Source organism: Pinus tabuliformis, chromosome 1_2 (genome assembly GCF_031772625.1).
Source record: "Pinus tabuliformis cultivar Carrire ecotype Pingquan chromosome 1_2, CPIR1, whole genome shotgun sequence".
Lineage (NCBI taxonomy): Eukaryota > Viridiplantae > Streptophyta > Pinopsida > Pinales > Pinaceae > Pinus > Pinus tabuliformis.
Window position 1 is genome coordinate 113039181 of NC_142298.1, and position 21662 is coordinate 113060842.

Consider the following 21662-nt stretch of genomic DNA (forward strand, 5'->3'; position numbering starts at 1 on the left):
AAGACGATGAAAATGTCATAAAAACAGAGTACATACACCTTATCATTATCTGCACAAGGCTACGCATGCAGGGAAGAAAGACATGAAGAGTCTCTGCGAAGAGTCTCATCGCCAGCAGAAGAGTCTCATCGCCAGCAGGCAGTCTCTGCGATGAGTTTCATGGCCAGCAGAAGAGTCTCATCGCCAGCAGGGCAGGCCTGGCCTTTCATGGCCCATTACCATGGGAAAAAAACTATTTTTCTATGAAAAAACAGATTAAACGAATGGCAGAAAACACCCCAATCATCTAACACACAAAATCAATGGCTCAGGATCGCACACGTCACATTTTAGGGATGTCTTTCTCAGAGGGAACGCCTTACGGCGTAACTAGCAGTAGCCTTCACTTCAAAAATACCCTCTTCAATTGTGAGCAGAGACACATCAAAAGTACCTCCACCCAAATCAAAGATAAGAACATTCTTCTCACCAGAACTGCTAGCCTTCTTGTCAAGCCCATAGGCAATAGCAGCAGCAGTGGGCTCATTGATGATTCTCATAACATTCAAATCGGAGATTGCCCCTGCGTCATTGGTTGCCTGCCTTTGAGAATCATTGAAGTGTGCAGGAACAGTGACCACAACATTCTTAACAGTGGTCCCGAGGTAAGCTTCTGCAATCTCCTTCATCTTAGTTAAAACCATGGAAGAGATCTCTTCGGCTGCAAAATGCTTCTCCTCCCCTTTGTATGTTACAACGATGCTGGGCTTATCACCAACCCCTGAAATGACCTTGAAAGGCCATAATTTCACATCGCTCACAATGGAGGGATCAGATCTGCCATAACATAGAGAACTGATTTAGATTGAACACAAATGCAAATTCTACATAAACAGAAGAATCTTACAGATGAAGAATCTTACAGATGCAAATTCAAGCCTTCATATCAATCCCCTTCAAAAAACTATAAGCTGAATTATGTCCATCCTGGTTCATATTCGAGAATGAAAGGGGAATTAATATATAACAACTGAATCACATATACAGAAATAAGCAATGGAATAAACTCCCTCAAAAGAGTGACAGAGATTACTAACCGAAAACAGTGTTGATAGGGTTCATGGCGACCTGGTTCTTCGCAGCATCTCCGATGAGACGCTCTGTATCAGTAAAAGCGACATAGGAGGGAGTGGTTCGATTCCACTGATCATTGGTGATGATTTCCACCCTGACGTGCTGCCACACTCCCACACACGAGTACGTCGTCCCCAGATCGATTCCAATCGCTGCTCCCTCGCCCATATTGACACTCTCACACACAGAACGCAGAGAGGGAGTTAACTTACGAAATTGGGCCGAGAGCGATCGAACGCAGAGAGGGAGTTAACTTACGAAATTGGGCCGGGAGCTATCGAAAATGTCATAAAAACAGAGTACATACACCTTATCATTATCTGCACAAGTCTACGCATGTAGGGAAGAAAGACATGAAGAGTCTCATCGCTAGCCGAAGAGTCTCATCGCCAGCAGGCAGTCTCTGCGATGAGTTTCATGGCCAGCAGAAGAGTCTCATCGCCAGCAGGGCAGGCCTGGCCTTTCATGGCCCATTAGCATGGGAAAAAAACTATTTTTCTATGAAAAAACAGATTAAACGAATGGAAAAAAACACCCCAATCATCTAACACACAAAATCAATGGCTCAGGATCACACACATCACATTTTAGGGATGTCTTTCTCAGAGGGAACGCCTTACGGCGTAAAAATTAAGTCTGAAAAATATAAGAATTCTTAGCTGGTTCAACTAGCTAGAGGGACAAAAATAAACCTTACACAGTAGATTAAGACATGTTCAATATATTTAAATGGAGTTTAGACATGGGGGCTTCACTCAATGAACCTCTCGCATAACACATGCATTCGTCGAATACTAAACAATGCCCTTAGTTTGACTACATATTTGAAAATACCTCTAAAAGTCACTTTATTCAACCCCTTACCAATACAAAACAAATACTCCTTTCCAATTTAGAAAAACCCTACTTCACTAGATATTGTAGGTATCGATATTTTTCATTAACATTTTTTATACCCCTTTATATTTTTTCATTAACTTTGAGCTCCATTTTTTATACACAACATATACAAACCCTTTATCCCCTAACATATGTTCAATATATTATGTCATTTATTCTTCAATATATATCCTGCAATATGAATGCACGTGGTATGGTATTTCTCCCCTACTGAAGCCCCCATGAGTTTAGACTGCTATCAACTTAAATATTCAACCCTTGGGCTCAGACGATATTATGATAGGCATGTATCAATTGGAAAGACAATAATCCATTGTAAACTATATAGATAAAATTTGCACCTGTACAGCTGAAGAAAGAGAAGTGGAAGTTATAAAGGGAATACCTAGGCCTATAACTACATGGAAAATATCAAAATCGCAGATGAAAATGGATACAAGAAAAGGAAGCTTACTATTAGCCATCCAGGTGGCATATCATTCTTCAAACAAAAATTACAAATTTTTAAATGAGTTTGAAGTTATTCATAACTACTTGAATGTGTTTCTAGATGAAATTCCAGGTTTCCCCCAAAAAAGGAGATAGGATTCTCCATATAATTCATACTAGGGGAACGTCTAGTGTCAAAGGCTCTTTATCGAATGAGTATACTAAACCTAATAGAGTTAAAGTTACATTTGCAGGAAATTCTTGAAAAGGGGTACATCCAACCTAGTGTATCATTGTGGGGTGCACCATTGTTATTGATTAAAAAGAAGGATGGAACTTTTAGATGGTATATTGACTATTGCCAATTAAAAGTTGATTGTTTAAAATAAGTACCCTCTCAAAAGGAAAAATTATTTATTCGATCAATTAAGAGGGGCGACTATATTCAAAAATAGATCTCATATATGTCTATCACTAAGGATTAAGGAGGAGGATATACCAAAAAAAACTTTCTGCACAAGGTATGCACATTATGAATTTACTGTGTTAAATTGTGTACTCTCCAACACACCGGCTACATTCATGTGTTTGATGAACAATGTGTTTAGTAAGTTTCTGCATAAGTTTATGTTAATTTTAATAAATGATATATTAATCTATTCCAAGACTCTAGAAGATCACAAACACTTTTGGAAATAGTGTTGCGGACCTTGCATGAACACTAGTTGTATGCAAAATTTAGTATGTGTGATTTTTTCTAGGTTAAGATAAAATATATTGGACATGTAATATCCAAGTAAGGTATAATGGTAGACCCTGAGAAGGTGAAGGCCATTTTAAATTGGACAGTTCCAAAAGACATGGTTGATATAACATATTTTATGGGAATATTAGTTACTACCACATATTTATAAAAATATTTTCTAGGATAGCAGATCCCATAACTTTTTTGCAAAAGAAAGGTGTGAAATTTGTGTGGGAACCAAGATGTGAGGAAGGTTTTGAGAAACTAGAACACCTTCTGAATATGGCATTCATACTAAAAATAGTCTATGAGGATAAAGAATCTAATGTATGTATAGATGATTGTTTAGAAGGCCTTAGGGTAGTTTTAATGCAAAAGGGACATGTGGTAGTTTATGAGTCCTAAAAACTAAAAGAGCATCAAAATAACTATGAAGTATATGTCCTAGAATTGGTAGTGGTCATTCATGCCCTAAAGATGTGGAGATGTTATTTTATTGGCAAGAAATTCAGTTTGATTATAGATCACATAAGTCTGGAATATTTTTTCAACCAATATGATATGAATGCCAAGAACGCTAGGTGGATGGAATTATTAAGTGACTATGATTTCGACATCAAGCACATAAAAGGGAAGGAAAATAAAGTGGAAGATGCATTGAGTCAAATTTTAAGACACCTATGCGAGATAACTGTGAGAAGGAGTGAGAAAAAATTTCTGATATTAATAAAAATAACAACATTAATATATCAAAATTATGATCTGATTTGTAATAGTTTGAGGATTGAAACTACCAAAAGAGAGAAACTAAAGTATGAAATTAATGAGGAGGGGCCATTGTTATACAAAAAAAGACTTTATTTTATGAATGAAGATGAGATTAAATAGTTAATCTTAACAAAATATTACAAAACACCATTTGCATCACATCCAGGATATCAAAAAATAATTTCTACACTTCAGAAGGAATTTTTTATGTCCTGGAATGAAGAGGGATGTTGGAGAACATTTGGCAAGGTTCCATGAGTTCCAATTAGTAAGTGAAAATATCAACATCTAGCGGATTTTTGAAACCCTTACCTATATCGAAGTGGAAATGGGAGGTGATATCACTAGATTTCATAACAGGACTGCCTAGAACTTGAAGGCAACATGACTCAATCATCATAGTAGTTGAAAAACTAAATAAAGCTGCCCATTTTGTTCCTATGAATTATATATATAAATATGCACAAGTGGTAGAGGTTTCTATTAAATAAATATTTCAAATTCATGGCATACCTAAGACCATGATATCAGATAGAGACACAAAATTTACCTCGAACCTTTGGAAGGCCATGTTTGTTGGGATGGGTACACAACTGAACTTTAGCGTTGCACTGCATAACATCCACAAATTGATTGAAAAAAAAGAACAATAAACCAAGTATTGGAAGATATCTTGCATATGTACATTATGAGTCAACCTACCAAGTGGGAGGATATTTTGCACTTGCTATAGTTTTCCTACAACAATGGTTGCTAGGTGTCACTCAAGATGAGGTCTTTTGAAGCTTTGTATGGGAGGAAATTTCTTGTTCCTATAAACTAGCGTAGACCTCAAAATAAATTTATTCTAGGACTGGATCAATTACAGGAAATGGGAGTGATGGTTAAGAGGATCAATCAAAATTTGGAAGTAGCTTAGGATAGACAAAAACATTATGCAGACTTGAAAAGATCACATAAGGAGTTCCAAGTAAGGGAAAATGTTTATGTTAAAGTGCGACCTAAGAATATTTCATTGAGTATGGGAAGTTTTTCTAAATTGGCCCCTTAGTTTTGTAGGCTATTTGAAATATTGGCCAAAGTTGGGTCGGTGGCCTACTAGCTAGCATTACCAGCTCATATTAGAACTCATAATGTGTTTCATGTATCATTTTTAAATATGTACATGACCAAAATCATGTAGTTGATTGGAATGTTGTACAATTCAAGACAAAAGGAGAATTTTAGGTCAAACCACTACAAATTTTGGACCAGAGGGAGATTGTACTCTGAAATTAAGCCATTGCCCAAGTTAATTGTAATGGCAGCACTTTTGGCTTGAAGACGCCACATGGAAAATGAAAGTTGAGATGAAACAAACATATCATATGTTGTTTGCATGAGGATAGATGTTGGTCAAAAACCGAGGATGATGTCCCATTTTTAAGGGGAGGGGAGTTATAAAACCTTTGGAAGGCTTATTTTGTGACTACTTTTTCATATATGGGAAAAAAAGAGGTGTGTGCTGAAATATTTTTTTATTTTCAAAAAAAGAAAATAATAATGAATGAGAATTTATGTTAGAACATTAATCCTCTTAGAAATATGTTAGGAGGATAACATAAGAGATTAACCTCTAACTATTAGGGGAAAAAAATTGAAGTTAGTTATGCCTAAAGATGCAAGAAATAAAAAAAGAAAAGAAAAGAAATCTCCTTCTATCTTCTTTTTTTGGATCTTTGGTTATAGAATAAAGAAAACAAGAGATTAGACAGATATTACATATTGCCATGATAATTACATGATTGGAGAGAAATATCCTATGGTGGAAACTGAACAAAATATTGTGGGAGATAAATATAGTATCTTGATAAACCTTACCAGTGGGAGAGAAAGACTGGTAAACCCAGAAAATGGGTATATGGGGCACTGCAAAAGGTTGTGGAGATCAATAATTTCGAAGTATTTTCCTTCCTGGTTTTACTTGACAGTTAGGGGGAGAGCTCAGGGGGAAATGATTGTACAAGTGACTTCAAGGCTAGGAGGAATGCAGACTCCTTTGGATTATTTCTGAAGGGATTTTAGATAAGTATTCTTACTTTAAAATTGAAAGTGGAAGTTAAATGATTGTCAATATTTTAAAAAATAAAAAAGGTTAAATAAATGTTCTAAGATATGATATATCATAAAATTTTGTTGTGTTGACTAACTTTGTGATTGCAAACAATTAGAAAAACATATAGGTCTAAACTCGAAGATTTGTGTTAATAGGTAAAGTTAGAGGAAAAATAATTTATAAACACGAAATAAGTTGTTTTGTTAAATAATTATAGAATAAGAGAAACAAACTATAGAATATAAAACTTGTCAAAGGACTACAAAGTATACTTTTGGCTTAAAAAAATAAGGGGTAAGCTATTTCTTGTTACCAGAATGAAAATATATATTATACTTGCTCTATGGAAGGGCTAGGACCATGGTTTATACCCAGATTAGACACTTGGAGTCATGTGAATGATGTATCACTTTCTGGACTCCCTAGAGCCAGTCATGAGTATGGGAGGGCTAAGACACTAAGAACTAACAATGGTCTCCCACTACAATAATCCATTGACATATTTGGACTAACAAGTAAATATCAATATATGCATCACTATGTGTATAAATATGTCTATATAAAATGTTATCTTAAATACTATTTCATTGTTTCTTTCATTCAATAAGGGTATTTTAATCCATGTGGTTAGTAAATGATAAAAAGTATGATGACAGTGCTTGTAAATAATTAGGAATTACAAATATTCTTCCATAAAGAACACTATATAAATGAAATATTACGATAGTGCAACCATGTATAAAGTGTTCAAAATTTATTTAGTATCGATAAACATACTATAAAAATACATAAACCCAAAATACGTTTTCTCATAATTGTTGTGAGACAAGTTGAAATCTCTAAACATAGTTAAGATTTAAGTTATTTCACCTTGTAATGGGAGGGCTACATGTATCTACTTTATACATTTATTTATCATTACAGTATGGTCTCCCAGCCTATGACCATGAAATATATTGAATATAGAACCCTTTCTATAGTTAAGAAAAATATAAGTAAAACCTTGGCCTCCACATTTTTCTGAGGCACAAATCACAATTAAGTCTAAGTGAAAAACCCTTGGTTGGAGTAGGGTCCAATTTTAAAAATCTTTACAAATTGCAGTATGCAAATAAAGTGCAAGAAGATGCAAGCCATGAGCTGGAAAGAATATTTTTTTTTTGTTAATTGGAACATGGAACCCATGCGATGTATCCAATGAAGTTAAAACCATTGTGAAAAAGAATTCAATAACTTTCTCATCACTTCGTATGCGTACCTATGACAAAAGTAATCAGAGTTAGAACCATTATAGGTATTCATAATAATATATTTTAACTGGGTGGCTTGAACGAGGGTTAAAAATACCTGGGGGAAGATAAGAGGGATGCAGTCTTTTCGTCAAAAGTGCTTGCAAGGATACGAGAAGTATAGTGAAAATGTCGGACATGAAACCAATGGAAATAAGTACTCGAGGAAAATAAAAAAATATATGACCAAAATCCCTAACCAAAGATTACCCTATGATAGGAGACGAAATTTCCACCTATCAGGGTTGGAACCATCCTCATCCTGGAATTGACAAAACTTAATAACTTAGAGAATGTTAACTACCACAAAATAGGGGAAACTCTTGTCACCTCAAGGCAATGCAACCATACCATGTTAATCAAGTAAGAACTAATAATTTGTATTCATACCAAATGTAAGAAAAATTGAGCTAGGTGCAAGTGTTTCCACTTGTAAAACCCTATATTTTACCTGTAAGACACCTTGAATCTCACACATCTCACCGAGCCAATCACAAAGGCACAATATAGTCATAACCTAAGAAGGAATTTAAATGCAAGCCTTCGGGTCAATTGAAAAACAACATTAGGGTTTGGAGTCGAGCAGCCAAGCTCCTCTCCTTGCAAGAGAAAGCATCATAATGAAAATTCGACAAAGGGTTTGGGTTGGGTAGTTACCCAAACCCTTACCTGGCATAATCTCTTCCATTCAATCTCAATATTAAAACCTAATCGTTGATGACAACTAATATATCATGGTAAGAAAAAGAGTTTATTTGTGTATCACATCAAATCGATAAGTGTTCAATCCATGCGTAATATAGACTTTGCATAACCTCAGGGTTATGTATAAAACCATAATACATTTATCGACATTACAAAGAATTGCATTGCGTGAGGAGATTTTTATGACAAAAACTATGTAGAAAACCTTATCACAAGCCGATATAAAGGAGTTTCATTATCAACAAAGGCTGAAAAGGCCAAACTCCACACATTCAAATGAAAACTCAAAAGGCATATAGAATGTGTATATATGTATCAAGTGCATGGAAAGCGAAGGGGTTGAACATTAAAAATAAGTGCCCATAAATACATACCTATATTTGAATATTATATGGTTTAGGTTACTCGTTCTTCATAAAAAAATATAAAGGAGATTAAAGCTCTCAGGTTTCCATAATGGGACGTAGTCCAAGTGTAGCTTAAGGAAGGTATATGAAAGAGCCATGCACTAATAAAAAAATAAAATTAAGATAATTTCCTCAGTGCATGGGGATAATAACCATACATATATGGAGAATATTACCAATTAAAATAAAATAACAGTATAACCCATGAATTTTAATCTCAATGTAAAGAGAACTTACTTTCCTAAGTCTTTGTAGAGGAATTTAGGGAGATAAAACTCATCACTCAATGATTCTATATAGTCTTCTCAAATTTTTTGTTCTTTTTAAGTCCCAAACTTCTACAACCACTCTGAGGCCCTAAATGATATTGTTTTTCCATTCAGGGGTGCGGGTAGGGGTGTCCATGGCATGAAATACTCTTGGCCATAAGTTGTAATCCTTGGATAGTTCTTTCCAACAAGCTACAAGGCACATGAAAGTATGATTGTATGTAAAATTTGCACGTTAAGGAAGTTGATGTACCAAGAAACTACCATGGTGCTCCCAAACCTTTTGGTTCTTCATCTTCTATAATTGTAGTTTAGGACCTATAGGGTTATTTATTTATGTTAAAAGGTCATTTTTTGGGCCTCCTATAATATATTTCTATGGATGCATATAGCTTCCAACTCTCTCTCTCTCTCTCTCCAGAGATAGATACCACCATTCTAGTAATTTTGTGTTCAACAATATTCTATGATTTTATTTAATGATAGAATATTGGTTTTCAATATATTATTATAATGCTCTCTACTACATTTATTTTTATATGTTTTTCATTTCCTTTCCTACCTTTCATTTCATTCCTTGTACAACATAGATTAATAGTATCAAAGTAGTATTATCCTTATTGTTTCTTAGTGCATGTTCCTGATGAGTTAAAGGTATAAACAATTTAGTATTAAGCTAAATCCACTTTGGAATGATATCCCTTTCCAACCTAAGTGGGCTCCATGGAAAAAGAAAAGAGAGAGGATGGAGTAGGATACATTATCAAGATTTTCTTGAGAGGGCACTTGCATGATAGATTATTGAGACAATGAACAATTTCACCTATATTCTTATACAACTACAAATAGTTGTGAAGACACCTGCAAGAAGCAACAATTTCAAAGTTGCAACAACCTTCAACATACAAATTAAATTTTATATACCATTACTTGAGATCCAAATAGATGCAAATTATTTGGATAAATGGTTAAATGTAATAGAGGGATATTTCTCTATCTAAAAATTTTCTAATAATGAAAATATTTCCTTTTCTCTGCTAAAATCCCATCCCCATGTCAAAGACTAGTGGGAAGGTTACTTGAAGTGAAACTGGGAAGATGAGTCCATGATATTAAAAGAAATATTCACATGAAAGAATTTTTTTCATGCCCTCAAGGAGTAATTCTACCCTCTATGGAACTATGATGACTAGTACATGAGATGGACGAATATGTAATAGGAGAGAGAGTATATGGTGCTAAAGTAAACTAATATTTCCATATCTTGCACTCAAAACTAGCTATTAGAGACTTCGAGTGGAACTAGGGTCTAAATTACTAGAGTGGTTTATATAAGTACATCCAAATAAATATAGATTTCTTAGACAAATCTTGACTAGGATTTTTTTATTTATATATTATCAAAACTAAGTGAAAATTGATGTGGAGAAGTAAGTGGGAGTTCAAGCCTAAAATATGCAAAATCAGAAACCTAGAAAAGGAATCCCTATCTTGTAGAAAAAATGAAAATTCAAGAAGAGACAACCCCAAGTTGTAGGAAAAAAAAGGATAATGTGAAGCCAAAGAAGGACACTTGAAAGTGGCTTGATATCTATAAAATCCCTTAGCACAACTCTAATGAATTTCACTTCAATAAAGCATAAACATATTAATCATAACCTTAGTACCAACACATAGTTTAACATTTTGTTTCCTTGGTATCATCGTAATTGGTTTGAATTTTCCCTAAGGCCATTATTCTAACATTTCAATCGATTACCATGTTCCCTACTATCGCCTCCCCTAGTACCATGTTCTTCAAGATCATTTCCCTACTACCATATTCTCTGGGATCACTTCCCCTCGTACCGTGTACCCCAAGATCACTTTCCCCGATACCATGTTCCCAAGGATAACTTCCTTGGTAAAATGTTCCCTAGCATCACTTCCCTAGTATCATTTTCCCTGATACTACATTACACTAGGAAAATAGGTTTTATTCCCCCCAATACTACATTTCTCGGGCTAGTATTCTTAAAATATTGATTAAAATAATTTTATTTCTTTATTAATTTTTAACTAAGGTAATCATATCTTAACAAAAGGATTATCATTTAATCCCATGCATACCATTCACCATATTGTACACAAAGAAAATTATTTTAATTACTCTATTCATTTCATCGGTTCAATGAAACCTTTAATAAACCACCATTGATTCCTTGAACAAATTGCAATCTGGTTAAACTTGTTGATATCGCTATGATTATCAATTAACTAAGCATGAGCACATAGGAAGTCATAAGTACACAACAATAATTATGTCCATTTATTAGACATTTCTAATCCTCCAAGCAAGTTGACCTACTATATTCATAAGCCATTATTATCAAATAACAGAGCATAAACACAATTTATTATACCAAACATGAAAATAATGTTGAACATCACAATCCAAACATTCATTAAAAATAATGGACACACAATATCTCATACTTGTCATAAGCTTAGCATTTGATGTCATGATTAATAATTCAAAAATGCACTTATGAGATACTTATATTTATATCTTGAATTGGGTGGCAATCAAAGGAGGGAATTTAACCTTCCACCCAATGATGGAAAAACTACAAAGAAGCTTTATTGTAGCAGCCAACTACCCTTGAGATGGATCCAATGTATGAGGAATGCTTGGTCAAGGAATTCACACCAAAGGCTTGGTTAAATGCTCAGAATATGGAGACCATTGTCGAGGTCGTTTTTCAATTTCTATCTAATAGGAAGAATCGATTTGTTTTATCAATTGTACATATAGTAATGACTATGGTGTTTTATCATATGTTGCCTAATAGTAACCAACAAAACTACTCATTCCTTCCTCTGAGTTCATTCATAGGGGTTCAACCAAGGTTCATATGGGGTATTTCTCAATCTTAGGAGTTGGAATCCACTATCCAAGTGGTTTATCAACTATTTTTTCATATCAAGCACCATAGTAGTTTGATGTATGTTGTTTATGTGGTCTATAAAATACTCAACAAGCACCAAAATGACCTAGAATTACATGTCCAGGTATTGTATCAGCTAGACAACAAGCACCATAGTGATTATGTCTTCCAATATGCCTCCCAAATATCCACATAGGCTTAGAAAACATATTTTGGTGACCTCACACATAGTTCATGGGGGATTCACCGAAAAATTCACAAAAATGGTGTACTCCATGCACAAGGATATGCATACTAGCTTAGTGTAATGCCCTAATTTATCTTATTAGCCTACCTTCATAGTGATTGACTTTTTGTGCTTGATTCCATGAAGTATTATTAGTATACATACGAGGTATGCATATACTAGTTACATACCCACACCTCACAGAAATACACTAGTATTGTAAAGCTAAAATAAATGGTTTAGCTTGATTAATGACTAATGTCAATTAGTACTTAATTTACCTAATACTCTGCCAATTATTACCCACAGGGGAATGGATTAGCTGAATCAATGAATAAAAACTTAATCAGAATCATTAAGCAAACCATCGATCAAAATCATAAGAATTGGTACAAAATATTTTCATATAATTTTTATGTTATATTGGTATATACTTATTATTAGATACTTGTGAATATGTAATTTTATTTTAGTGATATTATTTAATATTAATATTTTATTAGTATTTATTATTTAATTATTATTTCATTTCCCAAGATTGACAAGTTGTCTCAAAATTATTTCTGAATTGAATATTAATATTTCATTTCCCAAAGTTGACATGGTGTCTCAATTTTTTTTTGGGTAATATTGGGATGGAAAGTCAAGGTCATTAAATTAAAAGTATGGGGGGTATTCATGGGCTTAATGGTAGGTTGTTGAGAAGGATGAGTGGGAGAAACATAAAGCGAATGAGGATGAGAGGAGAAGGGGTATCCTTGGCTTTTATTTTGGCATCGAAGAATTTTATTTTTTAGGGAATGTGAAAAAGAAGAGTGGAGAGAATTGAGAGAAAAGTGGGACAACTCAGAGTTGGATCTCTATTGGAGAGTGTTGGATCTAAATTGGACACACTATGACTGTTGTTGGACTTGGGCTCGGAGGGCTTGGGAATATATCAAGGTTTCCTGGGCTGGGAAGTTGGATAGACATTCCTAGTTGGAAGGATAGTAAATTCAGTTGGTCATCCCCAACAGGAGCATCCTAACCAAGCCACCAGATCATGTATTCTTTTTCTTTTTGTTTTATTTATGTAAATTGCTACCAATCAAATTCCTTACATGTTTAATACATTGTAAATGAAATTTCATTTACATGTTATTGTCAAATAATTGTTGTGTTATAAACATGTTATTTTCTTTGTGAAATTAGATGATAAATTTAGTTTTAGTTAGATGACCCGAAGTTGGGTCTTCACATGTGGTATTAGAGGTAGATTTAAACTCTAGACCCTAAAGACCACCAATATAATTTATGTACTCTTTCGTAGACATTGAGACATGCAAAGACATATGCCCTCTAAAATGAATATTGTGATGGTATATTTTTTTATGTGGAAACTTCTTTTATGGAGGTTTTGCAAAACACTTGTTATCATGGTTTTATCAATAGAAAAGTCAATATAGGCAGTTAGAAATATAAAATCGTTGCCAATAAAACCCCTATGGTTATGGCCATATAATTTGAAAAAGTTTCCTTTGTAGATTCTACAACACTTGTGCTAAAAAGAAATAATTTTCGTGCAAAAAAAAAAATTATCGAGAGAAATATCTCATAAATGGTCATATTCCTTCAAATCTCACAACTAAAATCAATTGCTTAGTTAAAATCAAACTTTTAGCTTTGAATGTAAATACTATGTGAATTGTCTTTGTATACTAATATTATATAAGTAGTTAATAAGAATGGGTTTGATTCAGTGTTGTTGTTGGCAATGTGTCAAATTATATATGTTGATTATAAAATTTAATTGAAAGGGGAAAACCAAAAAAAATAAAAATAGGTGCATCAAAGATAAACTATTATTTATGTTGTGATGTAGGTCAACTGCGAATAAATTTGGCCAATCTATTATGTCTATTATCTGGAAAATATTGTAATTCTTACATGCAATGTCACTTTGTGATAACTTATATATATTTCAAGCATCTAATAAATTCCATAATATAAAATAAGGAATGATTGAACTGTTTAAAAAGCAACAACGAAAATTCTTTCACAATAGAAGCTCCATCAATTTTGTCTAATTTACCTTTGTTTTGTGCTAACACAACATGTCACTAAAACAATGATAAATATTTACTTCAAAACTTCTATTTAGCTTCTGAGTATGCATACTTGGTACAATCGCTTATAACACACAAGCAACACGTTACTAAATTTTTTTTTACTGCACTACTGCTATTTTTACTTTCACGTATGCCTATTTTGTGCTTTCAGGGCCCTTATGATCCAGGTGGATATTGGTGGCCACCCAACTATTCCACCTAGACCCCCCATTGAGTTTCATTTGTTTCCTTAATTGTAGCACAGTTTACTATTTTTGGCAGTTTTTTGGGTCGTGAACTTCCGGAGCCGTTTTGAGGCCCTAAACGACGTTTTTTTGGAAACATTCTTGCTAATGATTGCCATAGCATTTGCATCAACAGTTTTATTCCTCAGAAAGATCTTTCCAATGAGGTCTCATATGCGTCAAACGGAGATAATATGACCAAGTTATGATCCCAGGAATATGGTTGCCAAACTAACCCCAACGGGGCCCATAAACTCTTGGTGTTACATCTCCTTGGGTTAGGGTTTTGGTTGTTTAGCATTTTCTGTTATTATTCAATAATAAAAACTCCCTTGAGCCTCATTGTAACTCGGTTTAGAGGCATGTAGCCGCCACATCTCTTCTCAGAGATAAGCTACCATTGCCCGAGCTATCTTACTTCCATTCTGTTTGTAAGCATAGTTCAATATTTTCTATTAATTAAATGAAGTGTTTTTCTGCTGCATATTTGTGTTTATGATTATATCTGTAAGTTGTTGCATTCCTGTTTAAGTTCGGATCAGTTGTATCAGAGTAGTCCACTCTTTCTCTATTTTTCTTTGCATGTCCCCAACGAGGTTAGGGTATAAGGAGTTAGGGCTTGATCTGGTTGAACCATTGCAAGATCAACCTCACAAAACCGAACGACCTCCCATGGCAGAAGAAAAGAAAGATGAGGGGGCGGGAAATACTTTCAAACTGTTGTTCGAGGAAACCCTCGAGCAACCGAGGGACGCAATGATGGATAACTTTGCCTAGATCCTTTGATGACTACCCACAAATGATGCATCTTCATCCAGCAGCCACTCTAGAGGCACCACTCATTTTAAGGTACAAGTTAACTTCGATATTCCCATACTTGAAGGCCTGATAGATGTAGACGCATAGATAAATGATTAAATCTATTGGGAGGATATTTTTCATTTCATGACTTTTCCAATCGGGAAAAGATTACATTTGCACTTCTCAAATCTGCCCCACACATCAAGGTCTAGTGGGAAACCTACTGTGAAAAAAAGGACGAGAGTGAACCCTCGTTGTTTTCAATTGCACCCACTTGGAATTCTTTCTAAGACACCATAAAGGAACAATATTACCTTGCCGAGAGATATGAAGATAAATACATAAAGTGGACCACACTATGACAGGGAAGGGACCAAGATGTTCCAGAGTCCACAAATACTTTCCATACCCTTCGCATGAAGCTGGGTATCAAGGAATTGAGTGGAATTTGGTGCTCAAGTACTGTGACTATTTACACAAATACATCTAGGACGAGATGGAGTTCCTAAACATTTCCTCGCTCGACATGGTGTATCGGTATGATGTAAATATTGAGAAGAAGTTTAAACAGAAGAAGCAAGACTTTGGATATGTGAATCCAAAGCAAGGAAAAGGTGCCCCCAAACCACAAAACAAGGGACCAAGCCAAGGCAGGGCTACCCAGGATAGCCCTCCAAAGCCACAAGAAAATAACAACACCATGAAGATGAAGAAGGACACAGGAAAATGGTGTGAGTTCCATAAGAGCTCCACTCATAATATAAGTGAGCATCAGGCCAAGTAGTCAATTATGGCCAAGATGAAGGCTTTTGAATTAGATGCAGGCTCTGACTTTGAATCAGAATCCAATAAGGGGATTGACAAAGGGATGCAAATGATTGATGTGGAGCCTAGTGCCACCATGGCCACCATAAAGATCCAGAAAATTTAGCCTAAAGATCCAGAGGAGGGGGAATGCCTCTTCCATTCATAGATGTGGGTGAAGGTTTCTCCATTGCATTTCATTGTCAACAGTGGGAGCCAAATGATCCTCATTTCAGAAAAAGTCATGAAGCGATTGGGCATAAAGGCTACAACACATCCACAGTCATATACCATCGGGTGTCTTCACCAAGGACGAGATCTTCACGTCAGCCAACAGTGGTGCCTTCCCTAAAACATCAAGCCCTTCACAGATGAGGTATTGTGTGACATTTCTCCTCTTGAATTTTATGACGGATTGTTTGGACAACCATACTTGTGGAAGTGACATGTTGTATATGAGTCTAGACCTCGCTCTGATTATTACTTTGCCTAATAAGTTGTACAGGATACCAGAGGTAGCCTTGCCTACCACCATCTCTCTGATCACTGAAAAGAAATGTAGTAAGATCATTTCCCAAACCAGTAAATTTGTTTTCCTTATGATTCGGCCCCAAGGAAAGAAGAAGGTTGTGACCATAGTTGCAAGGAAGGGCTCCTCTACATAGAAACAGCATATGGACAAGGTTGTGGAGGAGTACATGGATATTTTCACCTCACCCATAGGAGTACCTCTACACTGTCAGGTCAACCACTCCATCAATCTGACCCCAGGCGTGCCACTACCCAATGGACCGATCTACCAACGCTCTATTCTAGAGAATGATGAGATCAAGAGGCATATTCAGGAACTAGTGCAGAAAGGACACATCAGGCCAAGCTCATCACCCTGTGGGAGTCTGATTGTATTGGTACAGAAGAAGGATGGGACTTGGAGGCTCTGCCCTAACTATCGGGCGTTGAACAAGATCACTATTCGGAATAAGTACCCAATCCAGGGGATTGATGACCTTCCCAACTAGCTCAAGGGGGCCAAATATTTCAGCAAGATTGACTTGAAGTTAAGTTATCACCGGGTTCCTATCGAACCCTCCGATGTGTGTAATACTGCCTTCAAATCCAAGGAGGGCCTTTTCAAATGGTTGGTCATGTCATTCAAATTGACGAACGCCCCTAAAAACTTCATGAGAATGATGGACGACATCTTACGTCCCTTCACCAATGCATTTGTGGTGGTGTATTTGGATGAGATCTTGATCTTCAGTAAGGGTTGGGAAGAGCACCTCTGCCATATTCAACAGGTCCTTCAAACCCTTCGACAACACAAGATGTGTGCTAACTTAGAGAAATGCACCTTTGGCTTGACCCAGGTTCAATATCTGGGGTACATCATTGATGAGTAGGGTGTACATGTGGACCCATATAAGATACAAGTCATTCAGGATTGGCCAGCCCCAACCACTCTAATAGAGCTCGCAGTTATTTGGGTCTTGCCAATTTCTACCGTAGGTTCGTGTTGGGGTTCTCTCATATCACTTGGCCTTTAAGACAAGTCACCAGGGGCGGAGTGAAATAAAAGTTCTTTTGGTCAGAAACACAACAACAAGCATTCTCTGAGTTGAAGAATCGCCTATGTTATGCACCAGTGCTCACATTACCAGACCTGCAACAACCATTTGAGATTGAGATAGATGCCTCCAACTATGTTATTGGTGCGGTTCTTACTCAACATGGGCATCCAGTGGATTACCACAATGAGATGCTTTAAGACACAATCTGAAAGTACCCCACTTATGAAAAAGAAATGTATTCCATTGTTCATGTCTGCCATCAATGGAAGCATTACCTTCTGGGGAAGGAAACTATTACATAGTAATTTGTCACTGTCATCATCTCAATCCTTCTGCTGTGTCATGTGTCAAATAAACATGTTCATATCTTCCCACTGATGTAAAGAGATTAAGAAAATGCTCTCTGCTGCTTCCATTGACCCTCATTCCCTACGTTTTTGCCTCGTCGCGAGTAAAACCTTAATATACACGAAGTTCCCATGTCCATAACGGTCTCATCACGACTTCGTCGCAGGTGTACATATGTTTCCTGTGACAGTCGGATTTCTAGACCCATCGCGAGGTTATGAGTTATATCTAGTGACTATGGGTCTACATGCATTACCTCCTAGCAATGTCGTCGCGGATAATTAGTTTACGGCTCGCGACAATCCAGATTGGGCGAATTTGTTTCAATAGTCGGCCTTCTGGATGCCTCCAGACCTGGTTTTTGGGATAGTTTGGCTCACCCTTCCCCCTTTGGTATGGTAGTTTCGTCATTTGTGCTACCTTCCTTGAGGATAAGCTCCCTCTCCCTCATTTCATGGACACTCCTCCTATAAAATCACTCACCATTGCTATGATCTGCGAGTTTTTTGGGAGGTTTTGGTTAGTTCTTTTGGTTGGGCAGTGCTACTAGTGCTTTTGAGTTTGATAGATAGCTGGTCTGAGTGTGACAAGTGTGGGATTGTTGATAGCTTGTGGAAGGTTGTGGAGTGCCCTTAACTTTGTGTTAAAACTTATGAGTGAGAGACAAACATTGTATGTTGGGAGATTTATCCTTGAAGAGTGAATGCTTGAGAAACATACTGGCTAGATCCTCTGAGAAGGCTTGCGACGTCAAGACTTGGTTGTAAGCTTGCTCTTGATTCATTATTAATACAATCAATGGTGTTTTCCTATGTCTTGTATGTAATTTACTTGATAGCTCATGACTTCTTGACTTTGTGAGTAAATAGATCATTGTTGTTTCCCGGTTACATGCTTTGTTGTTTTCTTGTGTTGTTTCAGGTTGATTGCTCATTGAGGAGAAGGAAACGGAAGCTGGAGTAGCGCAACGGAACTTCATCAACCACCAATTTGAGGTAGGCCTCCAACGATGAATGTTTAAGGAAAACAATTGTTGATTTGTCTTTGTTGTGACTAGACTCGCTCTTGGGCTAGAGGGGTTGCCTCTGTCTGCGGAGGGAACACTTTCCTGCATCACAAGTTGGCGACTCCATTGGGAAGTCTATCCTATGTTTTTCTCTTGTTTGCTTTTGCTTGATTTTGAGTTAGTGTCTTTTGGGTTTTGGGATTGAACCATCAGTCTTTTGGGTTACCTGGGTCAATCTGGGAAATCCCTTTATTGCCTGTAAGGATAGACTGGTCGTTGTTTGGGAGTTTTCATTTACCTTTCATTTTTTTTAAGTTTGTCACTAAAAAAATTTAAACAGTCACGCCGGCGTCGCGTTGTCTCTGTTTTGGAAGTCTGTGCGTCACTGAATCCTATTGCACAGTCGTGACGATTCCTGAAATCAGCCCGTCGCATGAAAGACACGTACTTTTGTGATGACGTCGCTCTGTTTCTATGGCCAGTGTTTGATTGGCACTAGTTGCTTGTGTTATGCCCGCAACGATTCCTGTAGAATTGTTTTTCTCAATTCTGCCTCCTGAATTCATCAGTCTGGTTAATCCCTTTCTGTCTTTCTCTTATCTATTAGTTTGTTTTAATTGCTTTTAGTTAAGGTGCTTATTCTTCGATTTCATTGAAGTGAATCTTGTATTTTTGGGCATTGTGACCTGGTTTTTCAAGTTTTGAATTATTTGGCTTGGTTACTTGTCTGTCCAAAGATTCATCCGAAACCCTCCTGTCAGTTTGCTTGAGGTTTTTTCCATCATTTGTTTCTTGCTGATTGGTGTTTAGTGTTATTTATTGAACCAATTTTCATATTGATTTGATTGTTTCACTACCAGACATAGATTACAATTGTTTGGATCAATAGGTTTCACACTTGCTTGTTTGTTTCTTTAGAATTAAAAGATATCAAAATCAAAAGATTGCATTCATTATTATGCGAAAATGAAAGTGTATTTTGCATTCCAAGTTTTTCATGTTTGAAAAATTAGAAGGCAAATTTTAAAATCTCTCATTAGTAGTATCGATGCACTGTAGGGATTGATGTGTTTATACATTGTGTCTCTTGAGTGACTGTGCTTCCTAATATTGGTTTTTTCTTGGTTTGGGAATGATCTCTCTACCCTTCTATAAGTAGGAGTTCATCGAAATGAAAGATGCTTTATTCATTCTAGCTGCATCCTAGGTTTTGATATACATACGGTAAGGCCTGGAAATTGAAACATAATTCAAGATCAACTCTAAAATGAACTGAATAAACCTAACAATGCATTGGAACATAATGCACATTATTTAGAGGTCTAGGCTAGAGACATGCTCTGGCATCGTTAAACCTAGTCTCTATTGTTTTCACTTAAGGTTGGGTGATTCCTCCTTCTGTGATCCAATAGCTGCTAGCACGGACTTGCGCTCCCAGTACCGTTGAGTATATGTTGGGAGACCCCACTAGGTTATCATCCTATATCCTTAGGAAGCCATGTCTGCCGCCTTGCAAACCGTAACGCACCAAACACAGCATTCGGGAAGATTGACTGTCGTACGGAAAGTCCTTGGTTTTCATATGATTGCCAAGGTGTATATGCAGTTTTACGGGTTGCTTGGTAAACCGTTAGCTTAGTTCTCCAGAGTAGTCACTTTCGTTCCTTTTCGGACTCCTTAAAAGAAAAGGTCCATCTGAGCACTTGTCCTTTCGGGCTCATTAAACCTCGAAAGAGATAGAGTCACCTTTTCATCCTTTTCTCGACTCTTGAAACATGAAAAGGTTAAGTTTTGTTCCCATGTCATAAAATTTACTACCCACGAAATATTCCTGGTAATAGTTCGGGTTCTTGATTACAGTGCAAGTGTTTATCAGGCTCGTTCCCCATGGCAACTTCCCCCGAGTCTACCGGCCAAGGTCTTCCCCCAGATGGAACTCCTGGTCCATTTCCTCCATTTGGAAATGCAGGTGCTCCATATATGGCAACATTGTCTTTGCCTGGGTTAACCATCGGTTTGCCCATGTGGTTGTTTTCAACCTCGGTGGTCTCGAGGTACATGCCCCCCAGTCGATAAGACCATAATAATGACAAAGGTGTAAGAGAATAGTTCCCGACCTTGTGTCAAGCTCATTAAAAAATGAAACAAGAAGTCTGTTGGCATTACGATTCTGGTTTGGCTCTATGGTTCAGGTGTTGTACTTGATGGCAACTCACTCAAGTGGCAAAACTCTGTTCAGGCTCTCAAAATGATGGAAAATAAGAGGTCCGTAGGTGCATCGTACAAAAGGTGCGGACACGCAGGTTCGCCATCCAGGAAGTGCGGACATACCCGCAGTTTATCCGTTCATAAGGTGCAGTCCCCCAGTTCACTCACTCCAATGCAAAGAAGCGTGCTCACATGGGGTTTCTTATGTTTGGCCCTTGGTATTTAGCCCGTCGTTCATGATCTTATGGTTTTGGCCCATGGTTTAGGATCTAAATTATTTGAACCCCTGTTTGGATCCCTTGTATTGGTTTTCGATGGTTTTGTCCCATGGTTTGAATAAGGGCTTGCCTATAAAAAGGAAAAGAGATCACTTCGCTAGATACTTTATGAAATTTGAATATCTTAAGATCTGAATGTTTGGGTGATTGGTTTTAAAAGCTAGATCTAAATCAAGGAGAAAATTTAAGGCGAATCTATTGATAAGTCGTGATCTCTCGGGCGCATGATCAGATCTGTGGATCTGACTGACTGTGGCACATTGGAGGACTGTTAATTTGGCCCTAATCAGAGGTTCGCAGGCGATCCACGGCGTAAGTGCGGGGGTACGCAGTGCAGGAGAAGACGCAGTGTGGGGGTACGCAACGCAACAGAAGGCGCAGTGCGAGGTACATAGCGTAGAAGAAAGCACGGTGCGGAGATACGCAGAGGCATAGAAGGAACAG

General features: G+C 36.7%; 1 pseudogene; it reads right to left on the reverse strand.

The window, feature by feature from the left end:
* Positions 1 to 344: 344 nt before the first annotated feature.
* On the reverse strand, positions 345 to 1281 carry LOC149204756 (heat shock cognate 70 kDa protein pseudogene; annotated as a pseudogene).
* Positions 1282 to 21662: the final 20381 nt, after the last annotated feature.